This window comes from Canis aureus, chromosome 20 (genome assembly GCF_053574225.1).
Source record: "Canis aureus isolate CA01 chromosome 20, VMU_Caureus_v.1.0, whole genome shotgun sequence".
Classification (NCBI taxonomy): domain Eukaryota; kingdom Metazoa; phylum Chordata; class Mammalia; order Carnivora; family Canidae; genus Canis; species Canis aureus.
The window spans coordinates 56,629,711-56,654,078 of NC_135630.1; the positions used below are offsets into that span (position 1 = coordinate 56,629,711).

The 24,368-nt window shown below is 33.0% G+C and overlaps 1 protein-coding gene across 22 annotated transcripts in view; it reads left to right on the forward strand.

The window, feature by feature from the left end:
* MBD5 (methyl-CpG binding domain protein 5) overlaps positions 1-24,368 on the forward strand; it is a 435,430-nt gene that overhangs the window by 153,697 nt on the left and 257,365 nt on the right. For all 22 annotated transcript variants that reach the window (XM_077861625.1, XM_077861624.1, XM_077861616.1 and 19 more), the window contains one exon: positions 11,999-12,092. The gene's annotated coding sequence lies outside the window, so the exon portion shown is untranslated. The remainder of the gene's footprint in view (positions 1-11,998; positions 12,093-24,368) is intronic.

Sequence of the window (24,368 nt, forward strand, 5' to 3'; positions counted from 1 at the left end):
CTATTAAGTATTTTAACTGGTACGGCCACACTCTTCATTCTGACCAAACCTTAGATATATCAAAGTACGTAATTTCGATACACCTAAAGTTACAATTAGGTATATAAAAATTTAAACGCTATATTAAGTTTTGGTTTTGCTGTTGTTTTTTTTAAGACACATTTTTAGGATCAGGCAAAATTGAGAATTCCTTTGTTGAAATAATGATGAATTATTATTACATAAATATATGATCCTTTTTCAGTAACATTGATTGACTGATCAATCGCCAGTTAACATAGATTGCCTTCGTTTATAGCCAACCATTACTTTAAATTATGAACTTGCAGTAATATGGTAAAAGAAGTTTGCACCTTACAGTACTTTGCCAAATTGTAAATATCATAAAGGACTTCATTGGTTTCCTTCTCTTCTAAATGTAAATTTACTCTCATTTATAGCCTTTCTCTTATTACATCTTCTTTCCACATCCAAGAAAAATAAAACAGTGATAATTTTCTATACATAATAATCTACCTAGTGTATGCTCAAATTTGCTAAGTACCTAATCTCTTAATTTAATAATCTGGGAGCAACAGAAATCACTAATAGTGTTTACTCCTTTTTCAACTTTTTTGTGTGGTAGTAAAATTATTTGAAATACAAGATGTTAGTCAATGAATACATTGATTCTTGGTTTGTATTGCAATATTTCACAGAATTAAATGAATTAAATATGTTAACTCTAATGTTTTTGTCTAAACCATATGAAATTCCCAATATTCAGTGTTTTTTGAACAATAAAATAATTTCACCTGATTCAGTCCAAAAGAGAGGCATCCCAACGTATTGAGATAGTTTGTTTTTCTTTTCTATATGAATCAACTGAATATTTCATTTTTTGCTTTAGTTGCTCTGTTATAATCAGCCCATCAATAGGTATTTTTAAATGTTTTATATTTAACTTTTACTGAACATACTAAGTTTTACTTCCATGCGTGCACTGATTTGCAGTTCACTATACCAAGCTAAAATTATATATTATATTTACTTTTATATATATATGGTACATTTTATTGTATCTACATCTACAGTGGTATCTACAACTATATTCTCAGTACTAAGGAATCATCAGAAAAATCACAGCCTTATAAATGCCAGCAATATAGGGAACATTTAATATTTGATTAATTTTAAATAGCATTTGAAGCTTTATGAGAGAGATGATATTAAGACTCAAATCACTCTTACAGAACACAATGACCTATAATGTCGTGGTTTAAACGTTTAAGTAGTTCTTTTTCTGCATAGTCATTTTAGTGCATTATAAACTGAGAAGATGGAGCAAATCTCTGGAAATTCTTTGCATTTTATATGCATAGTTTTTTATTTGTTATCTTGGAAAGATTTTTTTGTATATTTTTTATTGGAGTTCTATTTGCCAACATATAACACTGAGTGCCCATCCCGTCAAGTGCCCCCCTCAGTGCCCGTCACCCAGTCACCCTATCCCCCCGCCCACTTCCCTTTCCCACTACCCCTTGTTCGTTTCCCAGAGTTAGGAGTCTCTCATGCTCTGTCACCCTCACTGATATTTCCCACTCATTTTCTCTCCTTTCCCCTTTATTCCCCTTTCGCTATGTTTTATATTCCCCAGATGAATGAGACCATATAATGTTTGTCCTTCTTCGATTGACTTACTTCACTCAGCATAATACCCTCCAGTTCTATCCACATTGAAGCAAATGGTGGGTATTTGTCGTTTCTAATGGCTGAGGAATATTCCATTGTATACATAAACCACATCTTCTTTATCCATCATCTTTCGATGGACACCGAGGCTCCTTCCACAGTTTGGCTATTGTGGACATTGCTGCTAGAAACATCGGGGTGCAGGTGTCCTGCCATTTCACTGCATCTGTATCTTTGGGGTAAATCCCAGCAGTGCAATTGTTGGGTCATAGGGCAGGTCTATTTTTAACTCTTTGAGGAAACTCCACACTGTTTTCCAGAGTGGCTGCACCAGGTCACATTCCCACCAACAGTGCAGGAGGGCTCCCCTTTCTCCACATCTTCTCCAACATTTGTTATTTCCTGTCTTGTTAATTTTCCCCATTCTCACTGGTTTGAGGTGGTATCTCATTGTGGTTTTGGTTTGTGTTTCCCTAATGGCAAGTGATGCGGAGCATTTTCTCATGTGCATGTTGGCCATGTCTGTGTCTTCCTCTGTGAGATTTCTGTTCATGTCTTTTGCCCATTTCATGATTGGATTGTTTGTTTCTTTACTGCTGAGTTTAATAAGTTCTTTATAGATCTTGGAAACTAGCCCTTTATCTGATAGGTCATTTGCAAATATCTTCTCCCACTCTGTAGATTGTCTGTTAGTTTTGTTGACTGTTTCTTTTGCTGTGCAGAAGCTTTTTAAGTCCCAATAGTTCATTTTTGCTTTTGTTTCCCTTGCCTTCATAGATGTACCTTGCAAGAAGTTGTTGTGGCCAAGTTCAAAAAAGGGTGTTGCCTGTGTTTTCCTCTAGGATTCTGATGGATTCTTGTCTCACATTTAGATCTTTCATCCATTTTGAGTTTATCTTTGTGTCTGGGGTAAGAGAATGGTCTAGTTTCATTCTTCTGCATGTGGATGTCCAATTTTCCTAGCACCATTTATTGAAGACACTGTCCTCTTTCCAGTGGATAGATAGTCTTTCCTGCTTTGTCGAATATTAGTTGACCATAGAGTTGAGGGCCCATTTCTGGGTTCTCTTTTCTGTTCCATTGATCTATGTGTCTGTTTTTGTGCCAGTACCACGCTGTCTTGAGGATCACAGCTTTATGTAGTACAGCTTGAAATCCGACATTGCGATGCCCCTGGTTCTGATTTTCCTTTTCAATATTCCCCTGGCCATTCGGGGTCTTTTCTGATTCCACACAAATCTTAAGATTATTTGTTCCAACTCTCTGAAGAAAGTCCGTGGTATTTTGATAGGGATTGCATTGAACGTGTACATTGCCCTGGGTAGCATAGACATTTTCACAATATTAATTCTTGTAATCTTTGAAAGATCTAAAATGATATTCCATTTATCTTTTGTATATCTCGAAAAAGAAACTTGACAAGGCAACCCTCTATACATGAAAAATCTCTAATAAACAGGAGTGACTCAAGCTCTTTTTGTTTGCACTTGCTCCTAGTTAGATTTCATTTTTTTTTTTTTTTTTTTGATTCTCAATTATCTCTCGGTCAATAATGACCCCATCTTTGTTTACTCCTGGAGGTAATTTGTGTAATCCAGACATCTTTTTCCCTTTATAAGATTTTATTCCTGTGTCAATGTTTTATTTTCTTTAATAAAACTCTTCATTATTTGGCAGGTTGGCATAATACTGAACTGATCTTGGTAGGATTTGAAATATTGTTCTCTTTTGGTAAAAGCTGTTTCCAGACATCATAAAATCAGGCATTACTACTGGCTCATAAAATTTCTCATGTAATATGGTTTCTTTTGCTGCTATGAGTGCCTGCACCAAAAAAATGCAGAAAGCCAGAGACTGATGTTTCCCCCAAACACTCACTGGTGACTTTGATAGTCCCCAGTCACATTAACTTCCTTTTCAGACATCACTAAGGATGATACTCCTACTCTTCTGTGCATTTATTTGCATTTTCCCTGCTTGTCATTTAATTATTTCCATGTGTTGACATGTGAGGATTTCACCTCCTTGCACAGGGTTCTAATATTTTTCTCTGATATATTTTTGTTTTTGTTGGAAATCATAGTAGAATTTGATTTTCCCAAGGTGCAACTACTTATTGCTTTTTTTTTTTTTTTTTTTTCAGTTAGTTCTGGCTAGCGTCTCTTCCCTTAGGATAATACAGGAGGATTTATTTCCATTAATGAGGACCCCTCATTTTGGAGGGTTGTTTTATTTTGTTTTGTTGATAATTTGAAAAGTTACTTTGGCTACAGTATGCATTATATAAAAAGATCATACTTTATATTATCAACACCATAAATACTGGAAGGAGTGTATTTCCATATCATCGAACATTTAAAAAATCTTATAGCATAAATTTGATGTTTTCTGTAAGAGTTTATATGATGGTTTTAATAATATATGGCTGCATTTTGAAGCCACTTATATTAAGAATCTTATAAGAACAGTTTTTAGTCTTTATGCACATATTTAAAAAATTATATTTAAAATTTTTGTATAAGTTAATTTAAATAAATCTTCTCCTTAATTAGTTTTCTTTTAAATTAGTCTTAATTAACAAGTACTAATTAATAAGTGTATATATTTTCTTAAATTTTTAGCTAACATGATTTTCTTTTGTTTTATGCACAGAACATCTTCTAAAAAGATTTTCTCTCAGTTCTGATTCAGTATTTTCTACTTAACCTCCTACAACATTCTAATAGTTTGATTAGCTCATTTTAGTGGAGTCACTTTTAGGGCTGTTATTATCTTCATTTTCACCACATAAATAAAGCATTATGTTTTATATTTGGATCTGGATTTCTTTTTGGGTATCGAAGTAGGTTTATGAACGTTTCATGAAATCGATCTTTAGAATAGTGTTTTCCTTTGGGGTTTAGTGTCTTATGTATCAAATACCTCAAAATGTTAAATACTTGAAACTATGTGAAACTACTTTAAAGACCTCTGATTGTTGTGTACAAAAGCAATAGTCTCTCTCTCTCTCTCAAACACACACACACAGGGTTATGGACCCATTTTCTGTTGCATCATTAACAGAAACTTTTTTTGTTGTTGTTGGGCTAAATTCAGTTCTTTTGGAATTTTTCACTGCGTGTCATGAATTTCAGTATCACTTCCAAATATTTTGTTTTGTTCTTCTGTTGGCCTCCCAGCAATTTATATTATTTTGTTTGTTTAAACACTGGGGTTAGGGGACACCTGGGTGGCTCAGCGGGTTAGTGCCTGCCTTTGGCCCAGGGCATGGTCCTGGAGTCTCAGGATCGAGTCCGGCATTAGGCTCCCTGCATGGAGCCTGCATCTCCCTCTGCCTGTGTCTCTGCCTCTCTCTGTGTGTCTCTCATGAATAAATAAATAAAATATTTAAAAAATAATAAAATAAACATTGGGGTTAATTAAATATGTTAAGAAATAAATTGCTGATTGATACAACTAATGCCTGTATTTTACTATCCTGCTTTAGAATTGAAAAATAGTAATGACGTCCTGTTAAATGTTTATGAATTTCTGTAGTCTCCCTCCAAAAGGGGGCAGTACAACTTTGGTTTTTGACTTGTGAATGCTTTTTTTTTTTTCCCCCAAAGCATTCTTTTGTTTGCCCATAAAATTCCTTATGATTCTTAATCAGATTCCTAGAATCATGAATTTGGAAGGGACCTTCAAGGTTGCCATGTTTTGGAAGGAATTTAAGCACCTTCTGATGCTGAAATTTCTCCTTTGATATACTCATTTCTTGTCCAGTAATTCCACCTACCACCTTATGTCATTTTATTGTACTTAATGGATATTACTTTTTTTTTCTTTTATACATTGAAGGTTTGTGGCAACCCTGCATTGGGCAAGTCTCTCAGTGCCATTTTCCAATAACATTTGCTCACTTTCTTTCTTTGTGTCACATTTTGGTGGTTCTTGCAATATTTCAAACTTTTTCATTATTATTACATTTGTTATGGTGATCAGTGGTTATGACTTGTCGAAAGCTCAGATAATAGCATTTTTTAGCAATATGGGTTTTTAATTAAGGTATGTACATTGTTTAGACATAAAGCTATTGCACACTGAATAGACTATATATAGTATAGATAGACATAACATTTATATGCTCTGGGGAACCCAAAAGTTCAATTGACTCACTTTATTATAATATTTGCTTTATTATGGTGATCTGGAAACAAATCTTCAATATCTCCAAGATACTCCTGTGTGTTTTTAGCACAATCTTGAACACTGAAATTAGCAGTAGTTAATCACTGTTGCTTTTCTTCCTTTTTTTTTTTTTCCGTTGTGATGCTTTTACAAAGAAAATGGAGGTGATGTCAGTGGTAGCGGTTTCTGAAGATGCTGTGAGAAAGATAACGGGGATAAACTGCTATAAAAGTCTAGGAGAGACTACTGAGTCAGGAGTCAGAGAGGCAAGAGTCAGAACCTGAGAAGATACAATGATAGCATCAATATCATCCTAGTCATAAATTTTAACAGTGCCAGCATTCAGAGCAAGGCAGAGAGCAAGGTCTCTGGTATATTTATCATTTCCAAAAGTAAAATAGCTTTACAAAATATCATAAAACTATATAGAATAGTTTTACAGTTTATTTCTATAATACTGCCATAGAGGAAATCCTTGAAAAGTTCTGGTGCATGAAAGAATAAATGGAAAAGATTTCTTTAAAATGTCTTTGTTTTATTGAATGTAATCTATTAACCTAGACCTTGATATCCACAAGACTTCAATCTCCAAATCCTGGATTTCTTTCTCTACACCATACTTATTTTCTCAACCTTGAGTTCTCAATCCATAATGGTTTTCAAGAACCTTATTTTTGAGGTTGGGAAAAACTACATAGAATTAGACTAATAAATGAGCTGCCAACCCACTTACGAGGTCCCAACCCTATTAGCTCATTAATTGTCTATCAACCAGCCCAGTGGGATAACAGGCATAATAAATTTGTTATTGCCAGAATATTAGTATGCATGTTCTCAGTACTATATTTGGCAAAATGGTGTGCATAATTCTTTCTGTCCAAAAAGGTTAGCTCTCAAGGTGTTTGCATATCACTCAGATATCACTGAAATCACTCACTGGTATTTCCCAAATAACAGGTAATTAAGGTGGTTTTGTGAAAACCAAATTGATTATTTATTCCAGTGGAAGAGATGCCCTGTCTAGATCAGATACACAGTTTTAGAGAATGCTGGTGCAGAAAGAAGATAAGAAACAAAAATGGTTGCTTTTCTTTCTCTAATGATAATAAATGTCATTTATGTTATACCTTGAATAGCCTGGTTATTATCAACTTTTATGAAAGAACTTTAGCTACTTTGGACTTTAAATATAGTGTCTTAACTGAAGCCAGATCATCTGGACAAGTTGCAAGAGGGCTAAAGACAAGGCCTAATTTGGTGGGCAGAATTTAGAATTACCTGTGGTTCTTTATTTTTCATTTTAACAGTGACTGGAGCATATCCAATGAGGGAATTTTATGCTGTTCAACATAAATAGAACAGTTGCATTAAAAACATAAATAAAAGTTATGCAAGGTGCACTAAATAAGTGATCTGAAATAAAGCTATAATGGATTTAACCTGTAGTAAGCAATGGCTTGAACACACTAGGGCTAAGATTATTCTCTATGCTAAAATCAATTGAGAAAATAAATCTTCCATTTGATTGCATGATTAGAACTCTTGTCATACTGAAGAAATTTGGAAACTTTAAAAGAGTAGACATGGCAAATAAATAAGCAAGCAGACAAGAGCTAAATATATTTTTAACTCTTTGGTTTTTACTGAAATAAAAGACTGGAAGGTTTTATTTTATTCCGTGTTTTGTTTATTTGTTTTTTTGTTTTTTTTGCTGTGATCTTTTTGCATTCAACCACATATGAAATTTGTGAAATAGATTTTTTTTTTAAAGTCACCTATTAGAATGGGATCTTGAGGTCTACAGAATTGCATTTTGCTAATGCTATGAGAGCAATCACCTATAAAAGTTTAGATTTTGAGGCTGCTTGGGGGATTCAGTCAGTTGTGTGTCCCACTCTTGATTTTGGCTCAAGTCATAATCTCAGAGTCTTGGGATTAAGTCCCTCATGGAGCTTCACACTGAGTGTGGAACATGCTTGAGTCTCTCTTTTCTCAGTCCTTTGCCCTTCCCCCGACGCTCATACTTTCTCTTTAAAAAAGAAAAAAAAAAAAGTTTAGGTTTTTTTATATCATCCCATAGCTCAGGGAAGTAGAAAGCATGTTTTCTTCCTGTAAAAACTTCCATATTTCAAAATTGGGAGTGCAATAATGTTTTAAGAAGGTTTAGTTTATCATAAAAACATTTTTAATAAGTTAAAACCATAAATATTATATCCCAGCATAGGGCCATACCTAATAAATCATAATGTCATTAGGCTTCTAGAACATTACATTCAAAGCAAGACTGAGGCTTTTAGGATAAACCTTAGTATTTATTATGCTTTATTAGGCAAATTGTACAGAGACTTTATTCTTTAAATTGTACAAAAATAATAAAGTGTATGTAGCACTAAACGAGGACTTAGAAATTACCTCTTTGTGGAAGAGTTGGAAGTGAACCCCCATGGCATTCTCCTTTGAGTGTGCAACCTGATAAACCTTGTAAAAGGGTGGAATGTGTAAAGACAGAAATTTATATGAAGATATGTTAAGTAAGGCTTCCAGAGCTACTGGAGATTTTAGTTTAATGGACAGTGACTTCAAGAAATACCGTAGGTAATTGTAGACTGCATGCGTTTGAAATCCAGCTCTGACAGTTGTTAACTGTGAAATGTTGGACAAGTTAATTTCTCTGTTCCTCAATTTCCTTATCTATAATACATAGATGATAATAGTACTTCTTAGGATTGTTATAAAGATTAAATTAATTAATGATGGTTAGAATTTAGAAATCAATAAATGTTAGCTCTTATTACTGTATTTCAAAGAAGAAGTGTTAGCACTAAATAAACAAAGTTGCCGACACTTTATTATCCATGTATTTTTAGTTATTAAAGAGTAATATGTATACATTGAATTCTTTTGTAATATATTGTGTTATTTACAAAGTTATTGGTTCTTATTAAAGTATAGTTTTCCTAAGGAAACTACACTAAACCTGTTCCCTATAACAGCTGTGTTAAGTATATTTAAATAGAGTCTAATTTAATTTTTAAAATGTTCATTCTTGTTAATTCATTTGTTACTATTAACAACAGTTATTGCACCATTGCCCCTCAGTTGACTAAAATTACCTGGATCATGAGACATTAAAAGAATTGGGTGTGGCATCCTCAAAAGAGTTGGGCTAGTTATTGCAGCATAGGGAAATTACAATTTTTAAATCACTAATTGTTGTAAAATATACTAGAGAGAAAAGCTGGATGCCTCACTCAATCGCTGTAAAATGCTATACTCAGTTACTGAGAAGACCAACAAATAAAATCATCACATATTTATTAAATGCTTTCAGGCTAGGGCTTGCTGGGAAATTATAATTTAGTTGAGGGAATAAAACAAATATGCCAAATCTTAATAATAAAAGATAGAAATAAGGGACCATAAGTGAGTATCTGATTAATTACCTAAGTAATTTTCAATAATTAGTGTTGGAAATCAAAAGAGGAAGAAAGCTTTTAGTGTCAGATTGATGGAAATTTCCTTCAAGGAGGAAGCAGTATTTGAGCCAAGTTTTGGTTGATGAAGAGATGAGAGATAAACAGCAAAAGGCAGCCGGGGTCAAATAGTAGATCATGAGACTTGCCAAAAGGCATTGGACTTCATTGCATAGCTGTAAACCAGAGGCCGACTTGCGTCCGATCCTGCAGATTTGAGAGGTGGAATAGCTCCGTGTTCAGGAAGACATTTGGGAAGTCCATGGCTGTTTACTCACTATTAAGCAGCAGTAGGTCTGGGAAAAGAATCAACTTTAGTCATAAACTAAAGGTTGATGTTAAGTTAATAGAAAAACCTGAAGTCTTTAGTAGCACATGCATGTAGAAAGAATACTTTATTAGGAGCACCTCCATACTAGGGAGGTAAGTGAAAATAAGTATAGTTTTCTTTAAAGGGCTAGTAGTTATTGAGATCAGCATCCTTATTATGTATAGCAGACACTTGGATATTTATCTCTGTTTATTAGACTTTTCTTTTTCAGAAAGAATCTAAAGAATATGTGCATATGAATATATTATGTTTATTACAAAGTATTTCTGAACCTGTTTATAAGAAGTTTCAAAGCTAAAATGTTAACAGCCTATTTCATGTTATTTTTAGTAAGTTATGTTAGTGTGTGTGTTGAAGGAAATGACTCAAGATTTTTCTTTAAAAAATTTTTAGTTTTGCTCTTAGAGCAAATGATGATAGAAGAACTCCCCCCCCCCCCGACGCCCTCCCTCCCCCCGCTAAGTTAGGGCCAAAACATTTTTAATTCTGAGACATTGAGGACATGTTTGTAGTTATATATGTAGTTTTAAGTTAAAGTTTCATTACAGAATATAATCTATTCTCTCTTTGTTTTTCTCTTTTGGCACAGTATTTTGTTGATTAGGAGAATACACAAGTTAGAAAAGAGATTATCCATAAACATTATTTTAGCTTATCTACATTGATTGATTGCTAAAGCCCTATTTATATTATTTCTTATCCTGAGCGTCTCAGGATTTCTTTTAAGATTAGAAATGTAATCTTACAATAAAACTCAAGATGTATTTTTATAAATGCTAATAATGAAGATTTAGTAGTAGTGTTCATAAATTCTGATAGTACTGTTTTATAGGAACTTTAGACCTTTTGCATTATATAATTACCAGAGATGTCTGTAAAAATAGAGAATTAGGCCTTAGCCTAATTTCTCTGAATCAGAGTCTACAACATGACACCTGGTAGGAATCTACATTTTAAAGTAGTATCTTTGGTCCTTAACTGCATTGTACTTTGAGATTCGCAGCCACCACCATTTATGTCATGCTTGTTAGTAGTCAGATTAGCAAGTATTCAGTAGTTTTCATAGATATCTGTAGACAGTATTTTTTTGTTACTCATTGATTTATAGAAATTAAATCAAATAACTGCAGTGAGGTTGTTTCTTAACCTGAAGAACAGATATCCTTCCTTAGTGGTTTTAAAAAAATACCTATGCCCTGGCCCCACATCATACGAATTAAATCAGAATATCTGAGAAATATACCAAGTCTCAGTATAGTTAAAAGAGTCCTGAGTGTTTTTAACATGCAGCTGCAACTAGAAACTAATGAGAGATCTACACTAATGGCCAAAAGGGATAATCATGTTATTTAATCCAAAAATTATTGATATTTGGTTTGGGAATCCATAGTACTCAACAACCACGTACTAAAGGTATGGTATTTTAGCCTCCAAATTCGATTTCCCTAACTGTTTGTTTTAGGCTTGTTTAAAAACCAAGGAGAGTCAGAATCAAAATCTTTTAGCAAAGAACATTTTCTCTTTAGCAAAGAATCCTAATTCTCTATTAGTAGCAATTTCTCTTAAAAGACCTCTGCAGAGTCTCCCTAGTTTGGTATAAAGTACTGATTGGGTAGTTTAAATGATATCGACCATTTTTATGAAGACAATATTTAATTAGTTGATCTGTATGATAATGGCATTTATATGCAACTCAGATGTAATCAAGAATATATTTTTTGTGATCTATTTTGAATAAGGAAAATATTTTCTAGGGTAGGGATATGTTCATGTTGGACGTCAGAATCAATGTAGTTTATATATTTTCTTTTTTACAATGATTGATTTAGAGTAAGTGTGAGTCGAAGGAAGGGGGAACGCAGAGGGAAAGGAAGAGAGAGAATCCCAAGCTGGCTCCATGCTCAGCAGGGAGTCCAATTTGGGGCTCAGTCCCACAACCCAGAAAAACGTTTCAAACATTTCGTATGAAATAACGACCAGAGCTGAAATCAGGAGTAGGAGGCCCAACCAACTGAGCCACCCAGATGTCCCTAAAATTAGATTTCTTAAAAATGGTCATAGAAACTAGGTAGCCAGATAAAATTAGTACTGTAGAAAGTACTAAATTTTATGACATAGATCAAAATATATGTTTCACAGAACTTTCTGATACTTCTAGGTGGAAAAAATCTCATTGACTACTGTTTATTTATATAAAATATGTCTTATGAGATACACCCCCCCTTGTCCAAATTTACTAAAGTCATAAAGAATAATTTTGACATCTGCTTTTTTTTGACATCTGCTTTTATATTTAAGATAAATGAAACAATATTTATGTCCTCAAATTCATATTTTCTTCTTTCTTTTTTAGATGCTTTTTGAGGAAATCAGTTTCTGCGTGTGGGAAGTAGATTTTGAAGGTTATATGGTTTACAGACAAGATCTTTAAAATATAGACACTCAAGGTAAGTAATAAATATAACATCATAAATAATCTCATTTAAATGAATAGAATTTCCAGACTGTACTTCGACCTACTAACCGTACACTATCGCTGGTCCTACCGAAGCAGCCCTAAAACCACATTTATTCATATTCATATACAAATTTTTATGCCCTAACACTATCTTGACAGGAAGTATCATATTTCATTTATAACAGGCAGTTAGTAAAATTGATGTGTTATTATAGAAGTGTGCAAACCAATTAAGAAGAATGGAGAAGAAATGAAGTAGCTTCCATTAAATCTGTGAGCAAAGCTCAGTAGTGTTTAATTTGAAAGAATAATTAAACAAAAATTACTATCTACTGCACTTTCTTCTTAATGTACTATATTCATTAATCAGTTCCTTAACTACATTAGGAACTTGTTCTTTAACCACTCCAAAAACCCCTGTCTATTCACCAAACCTCTTTATACTATTTCTCCAGTCCCCAAAGATTTGTTGTGACCCATCATACCCTTTCAATTAACATGCTCTGCTCATGCCTCCTATGACTGCTTACATGCTTACATTACAAGTAATTTTTTTATATATTTTGTAAAATTTTGAGTGAGATATGAGGAGCACAAAATGCAAAAAAGGTATTTTAAATAATGTTGTATGTCAGGCAGAGACATACAGCCTTGGAGAATATGTGACCAGTAAATGGGGCACTTTTGTTCAGCTCTAGAATCCTCTCGAGGTAGAAATAAGAGGCCTATAAAATCTGATTTTATGACTTTTTTGGAAGAATCAAATGTGGATTTTGAGAAGTCCTAATTTTTTAATATCAGCACAAAATTTTGCCTGTGAAAAAAACCTACTTTTGCCAACTGTGTGAACCAAATAAAACAATTTACAGCCTCTGGTGCAGAAATTTTTTCCCTTTGTTCTTTTTTGCTGTATCTTTTTAGAGTGCAAGTACTTTAGAGTCTATTTTTTCTCCTTAATTTGTGGGTAGCAGCTTATTGATTTTGCTAGTTTTTTGTGATGAATATTGTCAGAAATGACTTATCTTGAAAATATAAATGACATTTATTTCCAATTCATTTCTATAGTTATATATGGTGAGTTGGTTACTTGGAACAGCTATTCAATTGTTTTCTGAATTATAATAATTAGACAATTATTTTTGTAGTTCCTTCATCTCCACAGTCTAAAACCAGATCCTTCCAATTAAAAAAAAAAAAAATAGCTGTAAGGAATCTTTTTTTTTTTTTTAAAGGAACTTTTGCATAGAGAATAGAGCTAAACATGCTCCTTAGTTCATTGCACACTGTCATCATTGGTCCTCACAAAGCACTGATTTTATTTATATATTTTATTTTATTTTTGTTTCTAGTCCCATGCTCCTGACCTTAACCCATAGAGAAGCATTCTAATATGGTTGTCATTATAATAACTACTGAAACACTCTCTTTTGTTATATATTTTTTCATAATATAAGTATTGTTTTATATACATGTGTTTTTAAATATTTTAAACCGAAAATTTCAAATAAATAAAACAGAATATATTATGAACCTTCATGGGTCTTTTCATTGGGCTTGTGTTAATTATATCTCCACTGTGCCCCCTTCCCCTTTTTATGTATATGAAATTTTATTATGCATATATGGTATTTTGCTATGTATCTCATTTTGTTCCTTACTATTTTATTTTGCTTAACCTTTTGTGCTTATCATTTACTTACGTTGTCATGTTTACACTGCTGCTAAGTGCTGCATAGTATTCCATAGTTTGTGGCTACCATGTTTTAACGACCTGTATTTCCTAGTATGGCCGCCCAGATTTTCTGTCACAACAAACACTGTTATGATGAATATCCCCACGCTTGTTTTATCATGGAACTTTGCAAGGATTTCTTTGGGATGTATACTCAGGAGCACAATTGCTGAGTAATAGGAGACATGTTTATACTTAATTTGACCAAGTCCTGCCAGTTGCTCTACCAAATAAATACTTTGGTCCACACTAGCAGTAACTCTCTCATTTCTGTCAACCCTGGACATTATCGAGCTTGCTAATATTTTCCATCTCCTATGCATAATTTACAGCCTATTGTTTTAATTTTAATTCCTCCTATCAGTAATGAATTTGAATATGTTTTCATATTTAAATTGGCCTTTGGCTTCCCTTTTCTGAAATTGCTTCTTCATACTCTTTATTTTTCATATGGGTTCTTGTCTTTTGATAAATGCTCTTTAAGAGCATTTCATTTCCTATTAGCTTTAGATATTAAAAAAATCTGCTTCCATTCTTTCAACTTTTTAATTTTGTGCATGATACTCTTTGAGTAGACATCAGTATTTTAAAATATTAATTAAAATATTTTCTTGATGTCTGTTGTTTGTGGAGAGAAATGGTACTGATATTTTGAAACAACATTGCTGAACTCTCTAATTCTTAATAGGTTGTTCTTATTTCCAGATAGATGATCATATTTCAATTCCAATAATGGAAGTTTTCTTTCTACTTCTCCCATCCTCATACTTTTACTTTTGTTTTTCTAATCCCTTTGATCAATTCCTCTGGAAGTATGTTAAACGTTGGTAGTGGCACATCCTTATCTTATGTTCAGTCTTAAAGAGGAAGCATTTAGTTTCTCATTTCTTAAGTATAATGCTTGCTGAGGTTTTTAATGTATAGCCTTTACTTAAATTAATAAAGTTCTTCTATTTCTAGCTTGGTATGCTTTTTATGCATCTTTAAAATAATTATATGACATTTATCCTATGGTATATTAATGTGAATTATATAAATAGAATTTCTAATGTGAAACCTTCCCTCCATTTCTAGTTTACATCCTACTTGATCATGGTGTATTATTCTTAATACATTATTTTCCTTGGTTAGCAAATATTTTATTTAGGATTTTAGAATCTTCATTTTTAAGTGACATGTGCTGTAATTGTTTTCTCTTCATTTTTCTTGCCTCATTTTGCAATTACAATTGCACTAACCTAATAAAATAAGATGGGAAGCTTTTATTCTTGTATTTTCTGGAAAATTTTTACAAGATATGAATTTACTATTTCTCTAATATGTGTTAAAACTCATGTAAAACTATCTGGCTCTGAGGATTTATGTGAGATTTCTTTGAATGCTATTTATGTCTTTAAATGCTTTTTGATCTATTCAGATTTTTTCCTCTATTTCTTCCAGTCTCCTCCCTAAGGTACTGAGAACACCTGATGGCCTTCCCACCTGCATGTATAGCCCAGGCTCACTCAGTTTCCTTTGCCTCAGGAAATACCTAGACAGTCTCAGTGTACACATTTACCTGAGCCATGTAATGGTCACCACCTGCCTTTTGAACTGACCAGGGATTCAGTGCTTTAACCCTGATCAGTGGGTTCTGATGTGCCCAGTCTTGCTTAAACTCTCACCGCCATGTACCTAAATTAATTCTGTACTCCAATAATTTTCTACTGTCCCACAAACAGAAACTTAGGTTAATCATGCCCTGAATTTATTTCCTTATATCTCCTAAAACTGTTGCCATACTTCTGGTTACATGTGTCAAGTTTATAGAAAAGGAAAATATTTTAACAAAAGAATAAGATATTTTAAGTTAAGAGAAGGTAAGTGTTGGTTAAAAAAAAAAAAAAAAAGGCGATCATCTGGTCTAATGTCCTTTACAGTATATACCAAATTGTAATTAACTCTAGAAGATTTTCACTTTATCTCCAGAATTTGAAACTTTATCGTAACCATGTATTATTAAAAGAAAACTAAAGGAATTTCCACTTACAAAAAGAAAAAGGAATAGAGATTATAGCCAAGAATTTCATAGACCCACTAACAAGAAAAGAAACTGTCAATAAACATATAATAATTATAATTTTTGATAAATTTGAATGTTTATACCATATTATTTGTTTTTACACACACTTTGTATCTTCTTTTTAATCTTTTCTTACTTAAAAATAACAACTTAGTATTTATAGATCTTCCTTAAAACGATTCATATACATTCCGACATCCTGTTGTCTCTCTCCCCTTCCCTAATTCCATCATGTTGCTATTATCTAGTTTAAATAATAGACTATTACCATTTTTCTCTTTTTCTTTGCTGCTATTTTTATTTTTTTTAAGATTTTATTTATTTATTCATGAGAGACACACAGAGAGAGGCAGAGATGTAGGCAGAGGGCAAAGCAGGCTCCTCACGGGGAGCCTGACGTGGGACTCGATCCCAGGACCCCTATATCATAACCTGAGCTGAAGGCAGATGCTGAACCATTGAACCACCCGGATGCCCTCTTTGCTGCTGTTTTTAAAGACAACAAATTTTACCAAGGTCTTCTATCAGCATTACTTTATATACCAATGTTTAAATAAGTATAGTATTTTTTTCTTTTTTTGCTCCTTAAAAAAAATTATTTTAATTCCAGTATAGTTAACATATAATGTTATATTAGTTTCAGGTATAAAATATAGTAATTCAACAATTCTGTACATTTTCACTGTTCATCATATACTCTTAAACCCCTTGACTCTCCCTCCCACCCACCTCCCCTCTGATAACCATCAGTTGTTTCTCTATACTTAAGAGTCATTTTTCAGGTTTTCTCTTTTTTTCTTTGTTTCTTAAATTACAGATATGAGTGAAATCATATGGTACTTGTCTTTCTCTGACTGGTTTATTTCACTTAGCATTATGCCCTCTAGATCCATCTATATTTTTGCAAATGGCAAGATAGTCTTTTTATGGCTGAGTAATATTTCATTGTGTTTATATACCGTATCATCTTTAGCTATTCATCCATAGATGGCCACTTGGGCTGCTTCCATATGTTAGCTATTGTAAATAATGCTGTAATAAACGGAGGGATGCACATATCTTCAAAATAGTCTGGTTTTTTTTTTTTTTTTTTTGTATTTGGATAAATACCCAGTATTAGAATTATGGGATCATGGTAATCTATCTTTAATTTTTTCCATACTGTTTTCCACAGTGGCTACACCAGTTTGCATTCCTATCAGAAGTGCAAGAGGGTTCCTTTTTCTCCAATCCTTGTCAACACTGTTGTTTCTTGTGTTTTTGATTTTAGCCATTCTGACAGGTATGAGGTAATATATCATTGTAGTTTTGATTTGCATTTCCCTAATGATTAGAGATGTTGAATATCTTTTCATGTGTCTGTTGACCATCTATATGTCTTCTTTGGGAAATAAATATCTGTTCATTTCCTCTGCCCATTTTTAATTGGATTATTGGATTTTATTATATTGAGTTGTATAAATTCTTTATATATTTTGGTATCTAACCCTTCATTAGATATATCATTTGCAGGGGCAGCCCAGGTGGCTCAGCGGTTTAGCGCCGCCTTCAGCCCCGGGCGTGATCCTGGGGACCCGGGATCGAGTCCCACTTCGGGCTCCCTGCATGGAGCCTGTTTCTCCCTCTGCCTGTGTCTCTGCCTCTCTCTCTCTCTCTCTCTCTCTCTCTCATAAATAAATAAAATATTTTTTAAAAAAGGTTATATCATTTGCAGTGATCTTCACCCATTCAGGTTACCTTTTAGTTTTGTTGATAGTTTCCTTCACTGTGCAGAAGCGTTTTATTTTGATGTGGTCCCAATAGTTTATTTTTCTTTTTGTTTCCCTGGCCTCCAGTGATATATCTAGTAAGAAATTGCTATAACTGAGGCCAAAGAGGTTACTGCCTGTGTTTTCCACTAGGATTTTTATAGTTTCAAGGTCTCACATCTAGGTCTTTAATGTATTTCAAGTTTAATTTTGTGTATGGTGTAAGAAAGTGATCTAGTTTCATTCTTTATCATGTTGCTCTCCGTTTTCCAGCACCATTTGTTGAAGAGACTATCTTTTTCTCATTGTATATTCTTGACTCCTTTGTCAAAGATTAATTAGCCATATAATTGTGCTTTTATTTCTGGGCTCTCTATTTTCTTCCATTGATTTCTGTGTCTGCTTTTGTGTCAGAACCATTCTGTTTTGATTACTAGAGCTTTGTAGTATATCTTGAAATCTGGGAATGTGATTCTTCCAATTTTGTTCTTTTCAAGATTGCTTTGGCTACAGAAGTCTTTTGTGGTTCCATAGAAATTTTAGGATTGTTTGTTCTAGTTCTGTGAAAAATGTTTTTGATATTTTGATTGAGATTGCATTAAATTCGTAGGTTGTATTGGGTAGTATGCCCCAGGTTAGTTAGTCCCCCATGTCTTTCTCAGCTTTTTCTTTTTTCTTTTTTTTAATTTAAATTCAGTTAGCCAACATATAGTACATCATTAGTTTCAGATGTAGAATTCTATGGTTCATCAGTTGCATACAACACCCAGGTCTCATCACATCATGTGCCTCCTTAATGCCTATCATCCAATTACTCCATTCCCCCAGCCACCTCTCCTCCACAACCCTCAGTTTGTTTCCTGTGATTAAGAAGAGTCTCTCATGGTTTGTCTCCCTTTCTGATTACTTCCATTCAGTTTTCCCTCCCTTCCTCTGTGATCCTCAGCACAGTTTCTTATATTCCACATATGAGTGAAACCATATGATAATTGTCTTTCTCTGATCAACTTATTTCACTGAACATAATACTCTCCAGTTCCATCCATATCGATGCAAATGGTAAGTAGTCATCCTTTTTGATGCCTGTTTCTTAGCTCTTTATAAGTACTCTGTTTACTCCTGAAGGCATTTATTTAGTAGTCTGAGTCTTTGCAGATATGAGGGCAGTCAATTTTTGTTTCAAGGCAATGAAAGAATAGGAAAGAATCAAAAGCAGAACTCTAATAATAGTTCACTTCCAGCTTTGTCCTCCCACAGTCTATAGGCTCCTTCCTGCTCTAGAATCTGGGTTCCAAGCCCCAAGCACATTTAACAATTCACAATAGTCTTATATACCACCTTGCCTTCCCTAGGAGTTTTTGAGTTTTCTTATTCTTGGCTTTTTCTGTCTATAATTCCTACTGGAATTGATGCTTAGAGAAGGATCCAGCAGCTGTTCTAGTCCAACATCTTGGTATTATCTTCCAGGAAGAAACTCTAACAAAACCTTTACATTTGTGTACTGTTCATTAACCCAGGGATCACATTTCTAAAAGTTTCTCCTAAGCATATCATCAGGAGTTATTTGGTGTGCCGGGGTGCCACAGTCAGTTAAGCATCTGACTCTTGTTTTCTGCTTTGTCATGGTCTCAGGGTCCTAGGATTTAACTCCATACTCAGCAGGGAGTCTGCTTGAGATTTTCTCTCTCCCTCTATCCCTCCCCCGTGCATGTTCTCCCTCTCTCTTGCTCGCTCACTCTCTCAAATAAATTAATAAATCTTTAAAAGAATTATTTTTCATGATGTTTGAAAACAACTAAGATGTCCAACAAATGTCTAAAATGTTCAACATATACTGATAGAGTAAACTATTCTGATAACTAACTTTTTACTACTCATTTTTCTTTTTAAAAAAAGTGAATGTCTATACACATGCACCAAAATGTAACAGAGATTATCTTTTAGTATAAAATGATGAGTGAATTTATTTTTGCTGTCCTTTTTTATGCTTTCCTAAATTTCTATAATAAACATGTTGCTTGGGCAGCCCGGGTGGCTCAGCAGTTTACTAGCACCACCTTCATTCATTGGAAACCCAGGATCGAGTCTCATGAATAAATAAATGAAATCTTTAAAAAATAAAAATAAAAATAAAAATAAATAAACATGTTCCTTTTGTACTCCAGATTAGTGAACAAATATGTATTTTAATAAAGCAGAAGCAATCAACTAGAATATGGGGGGTTGGATGTGCTAAGCATTTAGTTTGCATTTTTCTTCATTTGTTCACTTGATTTTTTTTCCTGAAAGTTTGAAATTAAGGGAAAGATGTAAAAAAAATTGATTTATATAATTTTCATTGCCTTATCAAAATAAACTAATTCATCTGAATAATCAGACATTTTTCTTTAGCAGTGTAAAGAACAGAGGACATCATAGTGACTCATACTATTAAGTTAGAAGGCTTATTTGACCTTTGTGGGCTTGTGTAGATAGCCCTTATATGTGGATATTTAGCATTATTTATCTCTATTAAAACGCTTTTCAAACTATGTTATCTCCTGTCTGCAACTCTTAACATTCTTACGAAAAAGGTATTGTACCTACTTGACCATGGGTCCTCATACATATGGTACATATGTCCTCTAAACTCATTGAGAATGGCATGGACCGAGTGTTGACCTCTCCCCATGTGTAATGCCAGATACCGTAGCCAAACCAGGGGAAAAGAGACTAAGAATTGACAGGGATGATATAATTAGCAAAGACTTTAAAACAGCTAATTGTTTACTATTTAAGATTTAAAGAAAAATACTGAAATAATGAGGACAGTTATGGAAAATATATTTTTTAGCTCTAGAAATTCCCACATATGAAATGAAATATCCACTGGATGGGTTAAGCAATGCATTAGACACTGAAGATAAAAATATAAGTGGACTTAAATTTTCCAAATGGAAGCAGAGAGTAAGAACAACTGAAAAACAAAAAACAAGAACAAAAACCAAATGACACCTCAATGTCCTGATACTACCATGTGGTCCAAAAAAAAAAAAAAAAATGTGTAATTGGACTTCCAAAACAAAGAAATATTTTGAGAAATAATGACCAAAGTTTTTCCAGTTTTGATGGAAAATATAAACTCACAAAACCAAGAAGTTTAACTAATTTCAAACAGGAAAGAAAACCACACCAAGACATAATTTCTGAAAGCCAGTAGTAAAAAGAAAAATCATAAAGGCCCAGAAAAAAGACACAGTATGTACAAAACACAAAAGTTAAAAAGTGTACTGACTTCTCTACAGAAACAATGAAAATTTAAAAACATTGGAATAAGATCAGCACTGAAAGAAAACTATGAACTTAAAATTATATATCCAGCAAACAATCTAAAATAATGGCATTTTCAGATAAAACAACAAAGTAGTTGAAAGAGTTTATTGCCAACATACATTTGTTGCAAGAAATATTAAATGAAGTCTTAAGGGAGAAGAAAAACAGCATTAAATGGAGCACAATTCACACAAAGGAATGAAAAGCCCCAGAAATGGTAAATACATAGGTAAATAAAAAGACTTTTTTCTCATTAAAAATTTTAAAAGGTAATTCAAAATCAAAAATAGAAATACCATATGATCCAATAATTCTACTACTGAGTATTTACCCAAAGAAAATGAAAACATTAATTTGAAAAAAGTATATGTACCCCTGGATTTACTACAGCATTATTTACAATAGCTAAGGTATGGAAGCAACCTAAGTGTGCATCCATAAATGAATGGATAAAGAAGATGTGGTATATGTATATTGCAATATTACTCAGTCATAAAAATGAATGAGATCTTGCCATTTGCAACAACATGGATGGTCCTAGAGACTATAATGCTGAGTGAAATGAGTCAGACAGAGAAAGCCAAATACTATATGATTTCACTCATACGTGGAATTTAAGAAACAAATGAACAAACAAACAAAAAGACACAAAGAACAGACTTACAAATACAGAGGTCAAACCAGAGGTTGACAGGGAGGTGGTGGGTGGAGGGATGGGTAAAATAGATAAAGGAAATTAAGAATGCAGTTATTGTGATGAGCAGTGAGTAATGTATAGAATTGTTGAATCATTATATTATGCACCTGAAATAACACTGTTAATTATACCAAAAAATATATTTTTAATTTAAAAAATTGTTTAAATCATAAAAAGCAATAAAAATATGAAATATTGTTAGGTTTTTGATGTATATAACTAGTAAAATTTATGACTATAGGGCAAAAAATGAGAGGGAGAACTGAAGGTAAAATGCCGTAAGATTTTTACATTATTTAGGGAATAGTATGGTATTGTTTAAATCTGTGCTGTGATAAGTTAAGATTGCATATCTAAACTCCGGAATAACCACTAAAGATACACAGAGAGGTAGCTAATAAGTCGATAGATGAGTATGGTGGGATACTAAAAAATAGATTTTGTTCAAAAGAAGGCAGGAACAGAAAATGAAAGAAGAGATGGGCCAAATAGAAAAGAAATAGCAAGATGGTAGGCTTATATCCAAGTACATAATAATTATATGAAATGTAAGTTGTCAAAATACTCCATTGAATTGGTATATTTTGTTAGACTAATAAAAATCCAGTAAGCAATTCTGTCCCACGAGGGTTGGCAAACATTTTATCAAGGGGTAGATAGTAAATATTTTAGGTTTGAGGACCATACAGTTTCTATTACAACTACCCAGTGCTGCTGTTACAGCTCAAAAAAAAAAAAAAAAAAACACAACAACAACAAAAACAAAAACAGCCATAGACAAAATGTAAGCAAGTGGTTGTGTCTATATTTCAAAAAAACTTTATTTACTAAAAAAAAAAAAAAAAAAAAACTCTCCCTTGGGCCATAGTTTGCCAACCCTTAGTATACTGGATGGAGGAAGTATATTTTAAATATAAGAACACAGGTAGATTAAAGGTAAAATGAACTATGCTAACACAAATCATCAAGAAGTCGAAGTGGCTAACTTAATATTAGACAAAATAGACATCTAGAAAAGATGAAAGACATCTTTGCCATAGATAAAGGGGAAGTTTTATACTGGATAAAAGACATTCATCAAGAGGACACGCTGTCATGTGTATGCACCTAACAATAGCTCTTAAAAATACATGAAGCAAAAACTGAGAAGAGCTGAAAGGAGAAATAGACAAATCCACAGGTATAGTTGGATGTTTCAACTGTCCTCTTTCAACAATTCTTACAACAGTAAGTAAATAGAGACCTTGAACAACAGTAAAAATCAACCTGACCTAATTGACATTTATAGAACATATACTCAATAACAGCAGACTATGAATTCCTTAGTACTCTGCATGGAACATTCATTATGATAGATTATATTTTGGCTATAGAACAGGTCTAAACAAATATCAAAAAATTGAAATCAACCGGGGGGAGGGGGGTGAGAAAAACAGAATTAAGTTACAAACCAAGAATAAAAAAAGAATGAAAATTTCCCACATATATGGAAATTAAACATCGTACTTCTAAATAACCTATGAGTCAATAAGAAATCATAAGAGAAATTAGGAAATACTTTGAACTCAAAGATAATAAAAACACATAGAAAACTTGTAGAATGTAATTAAGTGCTTAAAGAGAAACATAATTTTAAGAAAAGTAAATTAAACCCAAAATAGCTATAATCTAGGAAATAATATAAAATCAGAAATCAATAAATTAAAAAATACCGAACAATAAAAAGCTTAGTTAAAGCAAAAGGCAATTCTTTGGAAATATCAATAAAGTTGATAAACTTCTTGCTAGACTGATCTAAAATTAAAAGAGGAAAAACATTAAAATAGCCCGTGGGTACACTTGATGAAAGACTGGAGTCACATTGCAGTCCGGTCTGGCTGCTATCCCTGATGGCACAGGTATCATTCTGGGATATCTCTTCCTTGTTTGTGAGATTTCCTTTTTCTCTCTTCTATGAGAAACTCCTATCTTAAACTTTTTTTTTCTTTTGTTCTCTTATTTTTGTGGAGTGAATTTTCCAGATGTTTCTTGAGAAAGGATGTATCGGAGGTAATTTTAATTCTAAGATTTTTTTTCACCCCTGTATTACTTTTTTTAAAAAAAGTTAAAGGATAGTTGACATATTTCATTAGTTTTAGGTATACAACACAGTGATTCAACAGTTAGGTACATTACAAAGTGTTGTTCATATCTGTCATCATACAGAATTATTGCAGTATTATTGACTAAATTCCCTATGCTGTACTTTTCATTCCCAACATTCCGACTAAGTTTTAAATGTCCACAGACATTAGATCTTTCCACTTTGATTTCATTTATATTGCCTTAACCTGTCGTGTTTTGTAAAGATAATTAATAGCAGCTGTTTAAAAATGTTTTTGTACCACCATTAAAAAATATTTTCGATTTACTTGCTGTAACTACACAAGAGAGGTACTCTGAAAAACTCTCTCTGGTAAAAAAAAGATAATTCCAGAAGACACTGCCATTATAAGAATCAATTCCCTTCAGTATACTTTCTTACTCAGAATTGTGATTGCCAAAATAGATACATGTTCATTTGTGTGGATTTCTTAAGATTTTTTTCATCACCAATGTCAGTGAGATTTAGTATCTTGAAAACCTGATGTCTCTTCTGAAATACAAGAAGGTAGACAATATAAACACCCAAGTGGTCAGTGGGTAAACTAATTTCTATTGTTGTTTCATATAAA